Source organism: Antedon bifida, chromosome 2 (genome assembly GCF_963402885.1).
Source record: "Antedon bifida chromosome 2, ecAntBifi1.1, whole genome shotgun sequence".
Taxonomy (NCBI): domain Eukaryota; kingdom Metazoa; phylum Echinodermata; class Crinoidea; order Comatulida; family Antedonidae; genus Antedon; species Antedon bifida.
The window spans coordinates 30,591,612-30,604,265 of NC_136227.1; the positions used below are offsets into that span (position 1 = coordinate 30,591,612).

Here is a 12,654-nt window from a genome sequence, read left to right on the forward strand (position 1 = left end):
CGTTGCTGTTGTAACAGACAAACACGTCATACCGAATATTTTCGCCGTTGATGGGAGGAGGTCCTTGGTTGCAAATTCGCTGGTATTGTTTACGAAGGCGTCGTCGTTGGTTCCAATACCTGCATTGAAATAAATAAAATTCATTAACGATATACATAATGCAAAATATTTCATAAAATAATCTCATCTGGCTTCTGATTTTAGTAGATTCACTTATTAAATTATCTTTAGCAATAGATTTGAATTTAAAAACGTACGGTTTAAACATTTATAAAATGTTACATTCAATATGATTAAATCGGTCTATATTAAAGTCTGTTGAAAAAAACTAATAAGATATCGATATTTCACTTTGTGTTTTTTTGCGTGTACATAACAGCAGGCATAATTGAAAACACCTGATTTTACCTTAAATAGAATCTGTATCGGTAAGAGACTGCACACACAATTACAACAATAAGCCCAGCTGAAGCAGAAGGAATTGTAATTTTTAAGATTTTTTCAAATTTGCTACATTTTAGTTCATCAGGATGAAATTCCATTATTTTCTTGTATTCTTTTTCTTTATAAGGGATACATTTTGTGTTGTTGATGTTTTGAATTGTAACATTCGTTTTCCCAATCCATTTTCTTAACCACACTAAATCACAGTTACACAAATACTTGTTGTACGCCAAGTTTAGAAACTGTAATTGAGTCAGATTTTGAAGTCCGACATCCTCCGTGATTGTAGTCAGCAAGTTGTTATCTAGAGACATTTCTTGTAATCGCGATGAACCTTTAAATGCTAATAGTGGTATACTGGTAATCTGATTGTTGCTTATATATAAATATTTAAGAACTAGTAAATTCTGAAATGTTTCGAGGTGAATATAGTTCATAGAGTTTTTTGTAAGATCAATTTTTATTAGTTTTTTGCAATTGTTAAATACCTTAGGAAGTACTGTTGTTAATCCGCAATACTGTAGATGCAATTTTTCTAAAGAAACGAGATCATCAAGCCAGGGCAGAAGCTTGCTTAAGTAACGGTTTTCATTCATAGATAATTCAGTCATCTTTCGCAAGCCACGGAATGCATTAATATCAATGGTACTATACTTCAGCCCGTTGTTATTAAGACTTAGATATCGTAGAACAGTTAAGTTCTGGAAAGAGTCGTTCTTCAATGACGAAATACTGTTGTCTTCCAGATGGTAATATTCAACATCAGTTGGAACCGTATCTTCATACGGAATAGCTTTCAATTTTTGAGATGAAAAAACACGTTATGAGTGTAATTTGAGTATAATTCCGTTGCATTCTTACAATATTTACAGTAGCATTGCTTAGGACATCTGAAATCATTTAGCGGCTGAGTTCCATTTACCGACGGATTGTAATTGTAGCATGTTAATTTACCGCTAGTAGGACAGTAGAATGTTACGAAAAGAACGATAGTAACGAGAAGAAGAGTCCACATATTCATATTGGTGATGGTGTATGAACCTTTTACGTTGAAGTATAACATAATAATGATAACTACTTAGCTGTGGTATGGTGTGGTCGTGTTAGCGTCTCAGCAGATATGACACTACATTATGTTTATTGTGGGCTGCTTGTGCACTGAACAACCACACTCTGTCCTGTTTTATCATGTCGTAGATAACTTTCACTTTTATTCAAATCAATGATTGGGCTGAAAGCAATCTCCTCGGCACACTCCTTACATCCTGTGCGCACAAATATAAACAACATTGATATGAGAAGTATCAGATTGTTATACTGTATTTCTATAGTTTATATTTCTAACTAACATGTTTTTATTAAATTGTATTTCTTAATTTACATTTACGTACAGACAATTACATAAATATCTATCGTGATATAAATAATAGCATCGTGGCTACAACATAAGCGTCATTCATCCCCCACCCCCCACACCCCAAGAGTTTAGAATATGCAGGGAGAAGCAAGAAGTAGCCATTCAGATACCAGATGTAAATGTGGATATGCCTACATCCAAGCATAATTCATTAGTAAAGCTGTTATCCACATGACAATAGATACTAGTTAACAACGAATTGAAATACAAAGTAGTTATATACACAAATTGACCAACCATCCAAACGAGGAGAAGGCAATGTTACAGTAATAGTTATTCCAACCGACTAGAACTTGTTGAATTATTAAATACAGTAGTAAATTTAAATTAATGTATACGTAAGGCAATATCAGGATATTTCTCATGATCAAAACAGCGCCACTACCTAATCATAATACTGTATCATATTAATATCTAAGGGTTATCAATGAGCCTATGTTGTGGACAGTTAGGTGACAAAAGAGCTGTTTCAAGCTTGGCCCAGAACAATGCTTGTCCCTCTGGATGTTCTTCCCATTCTATATAAGTTGTCGTGGTCAATATCTTGTGCAAGAGTATCGGCATGTCTTTGGGTGACACCTTCTCAATTAGTACAACGACCAAGATATCTTCATGGTTATCGAACATACGCATGCGCGCCATCTCTAATTCGAAGTTGCACCACTCGCTTTTGGCAAAATGTTTGGAGACAACTAACAAAACCTTACGACAGTGTTTAATACCATTTGCGATGTTTGTAACTATTGCTTCTCCTGGAATAAAGTCTCGATAGTCAACAAAAAGTCTAAAATTCCGCTGCACCTCCAACGATGGCTGTAGGGTTTTCAGAATCCATTGTTGGTCTTTGCTGTTGTAACAGACAAACAGGTCATACCGAATGTCTTCTCCGTTAATAGGAGGAGGTCCTTGGTTGCAAATTCGCTGGTATTGTTTACGAAGGCGTCTTCGTTGATTCCAGTACCTACACCAAAATAGATAATGTATTCTCTACTAATTAATGATCTTTAGATAACATACCATTTAAGGAATAATACGTCACTTAAGTATAACCGATAACTGGATTGTTTCAAAGAAAAACGAAAAGTGACTGAATGTATGAAAATTAGTTATATTTTGAAATACTAATCGGAAACAAACATTGCATGTTCGCCTTGAATTTCTAATTGTACATTTTTGTAAATGTTTTTTATCTATAAGAAATTGTACGTATTTCAGCCTTTGGCTGCCTTGTATGATTTGTTGTTTTTTCATTAGGTACATAATAATGATTTATTACGATACAAGTCACATTGGTATTACAATTTAGATATTTAAAATATTTCAATACATAAGCCTCTAATGTTACCTTAAATGAAATCTGTAATGGTAAAAGACTGCACACAAAATTACAACAATAAGCCCAGCTGAGGCAGAAGGAATTGTAATTGTTAAGATTCTTTCAAATTTGCTGCAGCTTAGTTCATCCGGATTAAATTCCATTATTTTCTTGTATTCTTTTTCTGGATATGGGATACACTTTGTACGGTTTATGTATTCAATTGTAACATTTGTTGTCCCAAGCCATTTTCTAAACCACACACAATCACAATCACAATGGAATCTGTTGTACGCCACATCTAGAAGCTGTAATTGAGTCAGATTTTGAAGTCCAACATCCTCTGTGATTGTAGTCAGCAGGTTGTCATTTAGAGTCATCACTTGTAATTTAGTTGAACCTTTAAATGCGTGTGGTGATATACTAGCGATTTGATTGTTACTTAAATATAAGTATTTAAGAATTTTTAAATTCTGAAAAGTGTCAGTGTGAATATATTTGATAGAGTTTCTTGTAAGATCAATTTTTAGTAGTTTTTTGCAATGGTTAAATACTTCAGGATATATTGTGGTTAATCCACAATGTGGTAGATGTAATGATTCTAAAGACACAAGATCGTCAAACCAAGGGAGGAGTTGATATAAAGCACGGTTTTCATCCATTGATAATGTTCTCAGTTTTTGCAAGCCACGGAATGCATTAATTTCAATTCTTTTATAACCCAGATGGTTGTTACCAATGTTTAAATATTGTAGAACAGTTACATTCTGGAAAGAGTAGTTCTTCAGTAACGAAATACTGTTGCCATCCAGATGGTAATATTCAACATCAGTTGGCACCGTATCTTGCGATGGAATGGATACCAATCCTTGATTTGAACAGTACACATTATGAGTGTAATATGATTCCGTTTCTTCATTACAATATTTACAGTCACATTTCTTAGGACATCTGAAATCATCTAGCGGCTGAGTTCCATTTCCTAACGGATTGTATTTGTAACACGTTGATTGACCTCTAATTATAGGACAGAATATTACAGAAAGCACGATAGTAACCTGAAGAAAACTCCACATATTATTCATAGTGGTAACGTATAAACCTTTTATGTTGAAGTACAAATTGACTGTAAATGAAGGCCTATGTTAATGAGGAAGTGATGATGAAACCGCATTTTAATGTGAATAGATCAAATTTATAATGATTTATTAATATTTCACTTTCGTATCAAATATACAACAATTGTTGTGTATTCCAATTACTTAAGAATTGTTATGGTCTATACATTAGCATAATCTCGATCTTGATTCACTACCAAAATGGTATTCAACGCGACGGTTACGCGACGACGACATAGCTTCTGCAAATTACTTGGCACTTTCTTCCCCTTTTTCTTATCTTCTGCAGAAAACATCCTAAGGCAACCTTTATTTTCTTTTTCAATTACGAAACGTACTAGGCCTATTTATATAATGATAACATAATACAATTCTAACTGTGTACAACAATGTCATGTTACAAATTACTGACAGCAGTTTTTTTAACTAAAGAAGGCGCTAACACATTTCACTAATTATGCAAATACTATGTAAAATGCCATGTATGCAAAGGGTAGGTGTTGCGTTGGTTCTGAACGTGAAGGAATGAGGTATCTTTAAAAAAGAACTAGCAAAAGCTGAATGGTATTAGTTCAATAAAGGATCGGTGCATCATGATACTGTCAGTAAATAGCAGCATGAGTGAGTATTTCTCTAAGTTTTCATTAGATTTTGGTTGTATATATTCACATAAGTTTAGAGTTTAGAATATGTAGGGAGTTTAAGGTTGACGCAAGAATAAGCTAATCAGATACCACATGTACATAGAATATGTAGGGAGTATAAGGTTGAAGTAAGAATTAGCCAATCAGATACGACATGTACATAGATTATGTAGAGAGTTTAAGGCTGCAGCAAGAATTAGCCAATCAGATACCACATGTACATAGAATATGTAGGAAGTTTAAGGTTGACGCAAAAATTAGCCAATCAGATACCACATGTACATAGAATATGTAGGGATTTTAAGATTGAAGCAAGAATTAGCCAATCAGATACCACATGTACATAGATTCGGATACGTATGCAAGCATGGTCATTTATAAATAAAAGAAAATACATTAACAAAGCTACGAGATAAAGACACACTAATAAGTAGTTAAATTAATTAATGAATTAGTAAAAAGTAGTTATATACAAATTGACCAATCATTCAAATGACGAGGTGTCAATTCTTAATAGTTATTTTAACCTAATAGAACTTTTAAAAGCATTATATACAGTACTGCATTTAGAGTACAGTAAATGTATAAGGTAATATCATCAGGATATTTATCATTGCCAAAAGAGCATTACTGCCTAATTATAATATTTTACATCATAACCTTTTGCTTTGCCTCAGATATTTTGGAGTTTAAGCACACCTGAATCAAGGAGAAGAGTAACATTTAATTGTAGTCTTCCCTGCCTGAACGCACAGCAACATAACACAGGTGTGGAGTTTTTGCTAGTCGATGTGAATGTGGTATTAGCATGTGCTTGATGTTGGAAATGATTGAAAACCAAATCGAATTAAATCTGAACCATCCTAGAAAATGTATTTTCTTTTGTCAATAAATGTTGTAAAATATTATATATCTTATACGGAAACTTTCGATGATGAAAAGGTTTCTAGGGGTTATCTATTAGCCTATCTTTAGGACAGTTAGGTGACAAAAGAGCTGTTTCGAGTTTGGCCCAGAACAATGCTTGTCTGTCTGGATGTTCTTCCCATTCGATATAAGTTGTCGTGGTCAATATCTTGTGTAAGAGTATTGGCATGTCTTTGGGTGACACCTTTTCAAGTAATACCACTATCAAGATATCTTCATGGTTGTCAAACATACGCATGCGCGCCATTTCTAATTCGAAGTTACACCACTCACTTTTGGCAAAATGTTTGGAGACAACTAACAAAACCTTACGGCTGAATTTAACACCATTTGCAATGTTTGTAACGATTGCTTCTCCTGGAATAAAGTCTCGATAGTCAACAAAAAGTCTAAAATTTCGCTGCACCTCCAACGATGGCTGTAAGGTTTTCAGAACCCATTGTTGATCGTTGCTGTTGTAACAGACAAACACGTCATACCGAATGCCTTCTCCGTTGATGGGAGGAGGTCCTTGGTTGCAAATTCGCTGGTATTGTTTACGAAGGCGTCGTCGTTGGTTCCAATACCTACATTGAAATAAATAAAATTCATTAACGATGAATTTCATAAAATAATCTCATCTGGCTTCTGATTTTAGTAGATTCACTTTTACTTACAATTAAATTATCTTTAGCAATAGATTTGAATTTAAAAACGTATGGTTTAAACATTTATAAAATGTTACATTCAATATGATTAAATAGGACTATATTAAAGTCTGTTGAAAAAAATTAACAAGGTATCGATATTTCATTTTTGTGTTTTTTTGCGTGTACATAACAGCAGGCATAATTGAAAACACCTGATCTTACCTTAAATAGAATCTGTAGCGGTAAGAGACTGCACACACAATTACAACAATAAGCCCAGCTGAAGCAGAAGGAATTGTAATTTTTAACAGTTTTTCAAATTTGCTGCAGTTTAGTTCATCAGGATTAAATTTCATTATTTTCTTGTATTCGGTGCCTTGATATGGGATACATTTTGTGTTGTTGATGTTTTCAATTGTAACATTCGTTGTCCCAATCCATTTTCTAAACCACACTAAGTCACAGTTACAATGATATTTGTTGTACGCCACATTTAGAAGCTGTAATTGAGTCAGATTTTGAAGTCCAACATCCTCAGTGATTGTAAACAGCAGGTTGTTATCTAGAGTCATATGTTGTAATCGAGATAAGCCTTTAAATGCTTGTTGTGCTATACTGGTAATATAATTGTTGGTTAGATATAGATATTTAAGAACTGATAAATTCTGGAAAGTTCCGGAGTCAATATATTTTATAGAGTTTCTTGTAAGATCAACTTTTATTAGTTTTTTACAATTGTTAAATACCTTAGGATATATTGTTGTTAATCCACAATTCCGTAGATGTAATTGTTCTAAAGAAACGAGATCATCAAGCCAGGGCAAAAGCTTATACATGTCACGGTTATCATTCATAGTTAAAGTGTTCAATGTTTGCAAACCACGGAATGCATTAATATCAATTCTAAAATAAATTAGCTTGTTGATATCAAGACTTAAATATCTTATAACAGTTAAATTCTGGAAAGAGTAGTTCTTCAGAAACGAAATACTGTTGTCATACAGATGGTACTCTTCAACATCAGTTGGCACCGTATCTTGCGATGGAATAGCCTTCAATCTTTTATTTGAACAAAACACGTGATGACTGTAGTATAAATCTGTTTCTTCCTTACAATATTGACACTCGCATTGATTAGGACATCTGAAATCATCTAGCGGCTGAGTTCCATTTACCGACGGATTGTAATTGTGGCATGTTAATTTACCGCTAGTAGGACAGTAGAATGTTACGAAAAGAACGATACTAACGGGAAGAAGAGTACACATATTCATAGTGGTATTTTTTTAACCTTTTGCGTTGAAGTATAACGTAATAATGAGAAAAATCGACTGTACATGTATTCCAATAAGGAGAAGTGATAATGACATATCGTTATTCATCTCCTTTTTAGGTAATGGTTCAAGCTGGAAAAATAGTGATTTATTAATATTTTACTTTCGTAACAAAGGCTAGAATTTGGAGCAATGAAACTAAAATAAAGTCAATTGAATTATTTCTGAAATTAATTGACGTTATAATCTCATTTTCAAGTAAATGGTACAAATTAAAAAATAGTTATTTTCCCTTTCTTCTGAAGACAAAACATTATAATTATTAATGGTTTATTAATATTTAACTTTTGTAACAAATGCAAGAATTTAGTGTACTCAAACTCTAATTCTTAAAACAACCGATTTAATTGTTTGGGAAATTTATCGACTTTCATCCAAACCAAATCTTTATTTCTTATGTCCAAAAATTACCAATGCATGGCTTGTTAATCCTACGATGTGTGTACAGTGTAAAGTTAGTAACTAGTGCGTAGAGATAGAGTCGCACATTTTATTGTCCGATAAATTTCGAATCCTTCCATGTAAGATACGCCGTTGGGAGTTGATGTTTTGTGCCATCCGATGCACGCGGTATCAAGTCTGGTAACAATACACACCACTCAGTATCGCGTCTTCTAACAGCAACATTCATCCCATATGGGAAACTGTATCTCTGATACTCTACAGTGTATAGCCTCATCTTCATCCATAAGCGCGATTGTTTTTTTATTTAGTTGTGTTATGATATATTTAGGAAAATTGCCAAGGATAACCATAAGCGAATTCATTCACTATCCTTCTTAAAGGTGGCAATCCTGTTCACAAGACAAACATGCTCTACATAAACAAAGTCTTATTACAAGTCTTTGGGAGTGGAATTTGAATAAATCCTGACATATGTCGACAGGACTTAAACCCAGGACCCTTGAATTGGTAACCAAGCATCTTAACCACCAAGCCACATAGGTGACGCAAACTATCCGAAGTTGCAAAAACTGTGATACGATCATTATTACAAATCATAACATCATGGATTAGAAAGTCTATGTCTATCAGATTCTGTCTATCGGAAAAAGCCACCCCTGTAAAAAGACAATGTTGTGCTTGACAATCAAATGAGGACTTGTATGCTGTTGATATCTTGTGCTACTCGATACACGAAATATCATGTCTGGAGAAAATAAACACCATCCAGTATCGCGACCTTCATCCTATTTGATATACCGAGCCACTCCTGATATCATACAGTCATGTCTTTTCTTTCAAACGCCTTCCTGTCAGTCAGCTGTTCGGCTGAATTGTTAGTGCTTCAGACTTCCAATCGTTAGACCATGGTTCGAACCCAAGAGAGATTATAGGGTTAGTTAGATTATGTTAATATTTATATTTATTAGGAGTTAGGTGCTCTATGGGCGTGTTACCGTCAGCAGACATGGTACAGCAGTGTATTTTGTTGTTAGGCGTGATACAGTATATGAATCGGCTACGTATGCACTGAACAACCACACCTGTCTTGTTTGTATCATGTCGTAGTCAAGGGCGGATTTAGGCGCGCGCCTAACATGGGCTGTGCTTATGTATGTTTCTTTATACAGGTAACATCCACATTTGTTGTATGAAAAAAATCTTATGCCACTTTATTTTTAGTCGATGTCGCGTGCAAACGCGACTCTACAGCTAACTGTGTCGGTCGGTCGTTTGATTGGTCGGTTGGTGGGTCGGTCGGTAAACACTAACTCAAATTTGAGCACGCGACAGCAGCCACGTATATGGCCTGTTAAAGTCCGGCGTACTATCATTTTTGTCTGGACTACGACACCTTTATTCAAATTCACATTATACATTTTTAACAGTGATGATTCAGTTTTAAATTTTTAATATTTTTTTAATTTAGCCTATATAAAATAACGAATTATATCAAAAATTATACACTAATCCTATGCATAAAAACCCTTTTTTTTTTCAAGCTTATGTTACAAAACAGTGACAACAGTTTGTTAACTAAAGAAGGCGCCAACACGTTTTACTAATTATGCAAATACAATGCAAAATGTCGTGTATGCAAATGGAGATGGGATTTGATTCGGAACGTTAAGGAATGAGACATCAGATACCACATGTACATATATTCGGATACGTATACAGCATAAGTCAGTTACAATTAAAGAAATACATTAACAAAGCTGTAATTAGCGAATTATATACGAGATGAAGACACACTAATAAGTAGTTTACAAATTAATTAATGAATTATTAAAAAGTAGTTATATACAAATTAACCAATCATTCAAATGACGAGGTATCAATTCTTATTTTCACCTAATAGAACTTTTAAAAGCATTATATACAGTACTGCATTTAAAGTATCGAAAATTTATAAGGTAATATCATCAGGATATTTCTCATTGCCAAAAGAGCACTGCTGCCTAATCATAATACTATACATCATACCCTTTGTTAGTCGATGTGAATGTGGTATTAGTCAGAAAGCATTGGCTTGTTTGCCATCTTGTAATTACTGAGTCATGTGCTTGCTGTTAGAAATGATTGAAAACCAAATCGAATTAAATCCCAACCACCCTATAAAATGTTTTCTTTTGTCACTAAATATTATAAAATAATACATGTCTTATGCGGATACTTTCGATGGTGCAAAGGTTTCTAGGGGTTATCAATGAGCCTATGTTGTGGACAGTTAGGTGACAAAAGAGCTGTTTCAAGTTTGGCCCAGAACAATGCTTGTCTATCTGGATGTTCTTCCCATTCAATATAAGTTGTCGTGGTCAATATCTTGTGTAAAGCTATCGGCATGTCTTTGGGTGACACCTTTTCAAGTAATACCACTATCAAGATGTCTTCATGGTTGTCAAACATACGCATGCGCGCCATCTCTAATTCGTAGTTGCACCACTCACTTTTGGCAAAATGTTTGGAAACAACTAGTAAAACCTTACGACTGAATTTAACAGCATTTACAATGTTCGTAGCGATTACTTCTCCTGGGAGAAAGTCACGATAGTCGACGCATAGTTTAAAATTTCGCTGCACCTCTAACGATGGCTGTAAAACATCAAGAATCCATTGTGTGTCTTTGCTGTTGTAACAGACAAACACGTCATACCGAATATTTTCTCCGTTGACGGGAGGAGGTCCTTGGTTGCAAATTCGCTGGTATTGTTTACGAAGGCGTCGCCGTTGGTTCCAAAGCCTACATTGAAATAAATAAAATTCATTTACTATTTACATAATGCAACATAATTCATAAAATAATTGCATCTGGCTTCTGATTTTAGTATATTAGCTTACAATTAAATTATCTTTAGCAATATATTTGATTTTAAAATTGAAAAAAAAGAAAAACGTATAGTTTAAAAATGTATAAAATGTTACATTCAATATGATTAAATAAGTCTATATTCAAAGTTTGTTGAAAAAAACTAACCAATCAGATATCGATATTTAACTTTTGGGTTTTTTGCGTATACATAACAGAAAGCATTTATAATACACCTGATCTTACCTTAAATAGAATCGGTAACGGTAAAAGACTGCACACACAATTACAAAAATAAGCCCAGCTGAAACAGAAAGAATTGTATATTTAAAGATTTTTTCAAATTTGCTGCAGTTTAGTTCATCAGGATTAAATTCCATTATTTTCTTGTATTCTCTGCCTTGATATGGGCTACATTCTGTTTGGTCGATCTTTTGAATTGTAACATTCGTTGTCCCAATCCATTTTCTAAACCAGACAAAATCACAGTTACAACGATATTTGTTGTACGCCACATTTAGAAGTTTTAATTGAGTCAGATTTTGAAGTCCAACATCCTCTGTGATTGTAGTCAGCAGGTTGTCATCTAGACATATTCGTTGTAATTGCGATGAACCTTTAAATGCATGTGGTGGTATACTGGTAATATAATTGTTGCTTAGATATAGATATTTAAGAACTGATAAATTCTGGAAAGTTCCGGAGTCAATATATTTCATAGCGTTTCTTGTAAGATCAACTTTTATTAGTTTTTTACAATTATTAAATACCTTAGGATATATTGTTGTCAATCCACAATACTGTAGATGTAATTGTTCTAAAGAAACGAGATCATCAAGCCAGGGCAAAAGTTTAGACAACTGTTGGTTCTCATCCATAGTTAAAACAGTCAACTTTTGCAAACCACGGAATGCATTAATATCAATGGTTTGATACGATAGATTGTTGTAATTAATATTTAAATATAGTAGAACGGTTAAATTCTGGAAGGAATAGTTCTTCAGAAACGAAATACTGTTGTCATACAGATTGTAATATTTAACATCAGTTGGCACCGTATCTTGCGATGGAATAGCTTTCAATCCTTTTCTTGAACAAAACACTTTATGATTGTAGTATAAATCCGTTTCTTCCTTACAATATTGACAGTCACATTTCTTAGGACATCTGAAATCATCAAGCGGCTGAGTTCCATTTACCAACGGATTGTAATTGTAGCATGTTAATTTACCGCTAATAGGAGGGTAGAATGTTACGAAAATTACGATAGTAACGGGAAGAAGAGTACACATATTCATAGTGGTAATGTATGAACCTTTTAAGTTGAAGTATAACGTAATAATGAGAGAAATCGACTGTACATGTATTCCAATAAGGAGAAGTGATAATGACATATCGTTATTCATCTCCTTTTTAGGTAATGGTTCAAGCTGGAAAAATAATGATTTATTAATATTTCACTTTTGTAACAAATGCCAGAATTTGGAGCAATGAAAGTGAAATAATTCTTCAAACAATCAATTTCACTATTTCTGAAATTAGAAGTTATAATCTCATTTGGAAGTAATTAAAA

The 12,654-nt window shown here is 33.7% G+C and overlaps 1 protein-coding gene across 1 annotated transcript in view; it reads left to right on the plus strand.

Moving 5' to 3' along the window:
* Positions 1-4,893: 4,893 nt before the first annotated feature.
* LOC144834537 (NADPH--cytochrome P450 reductase-like) overlaps positions 4,894-12,654 on the plus strand; it is a 41,381-nt gene continuing 33,620 nt past the window's right edge. Inside the window, exon 1 of the mRNA XM_078689375.1 lies at positions 4,894-4,915. The gene's annotated coding sequence lies outside the window, so the exon portion shown is untranslated. The remainder of the gene's footprint in view (positions 4,916-12,654) is intronic.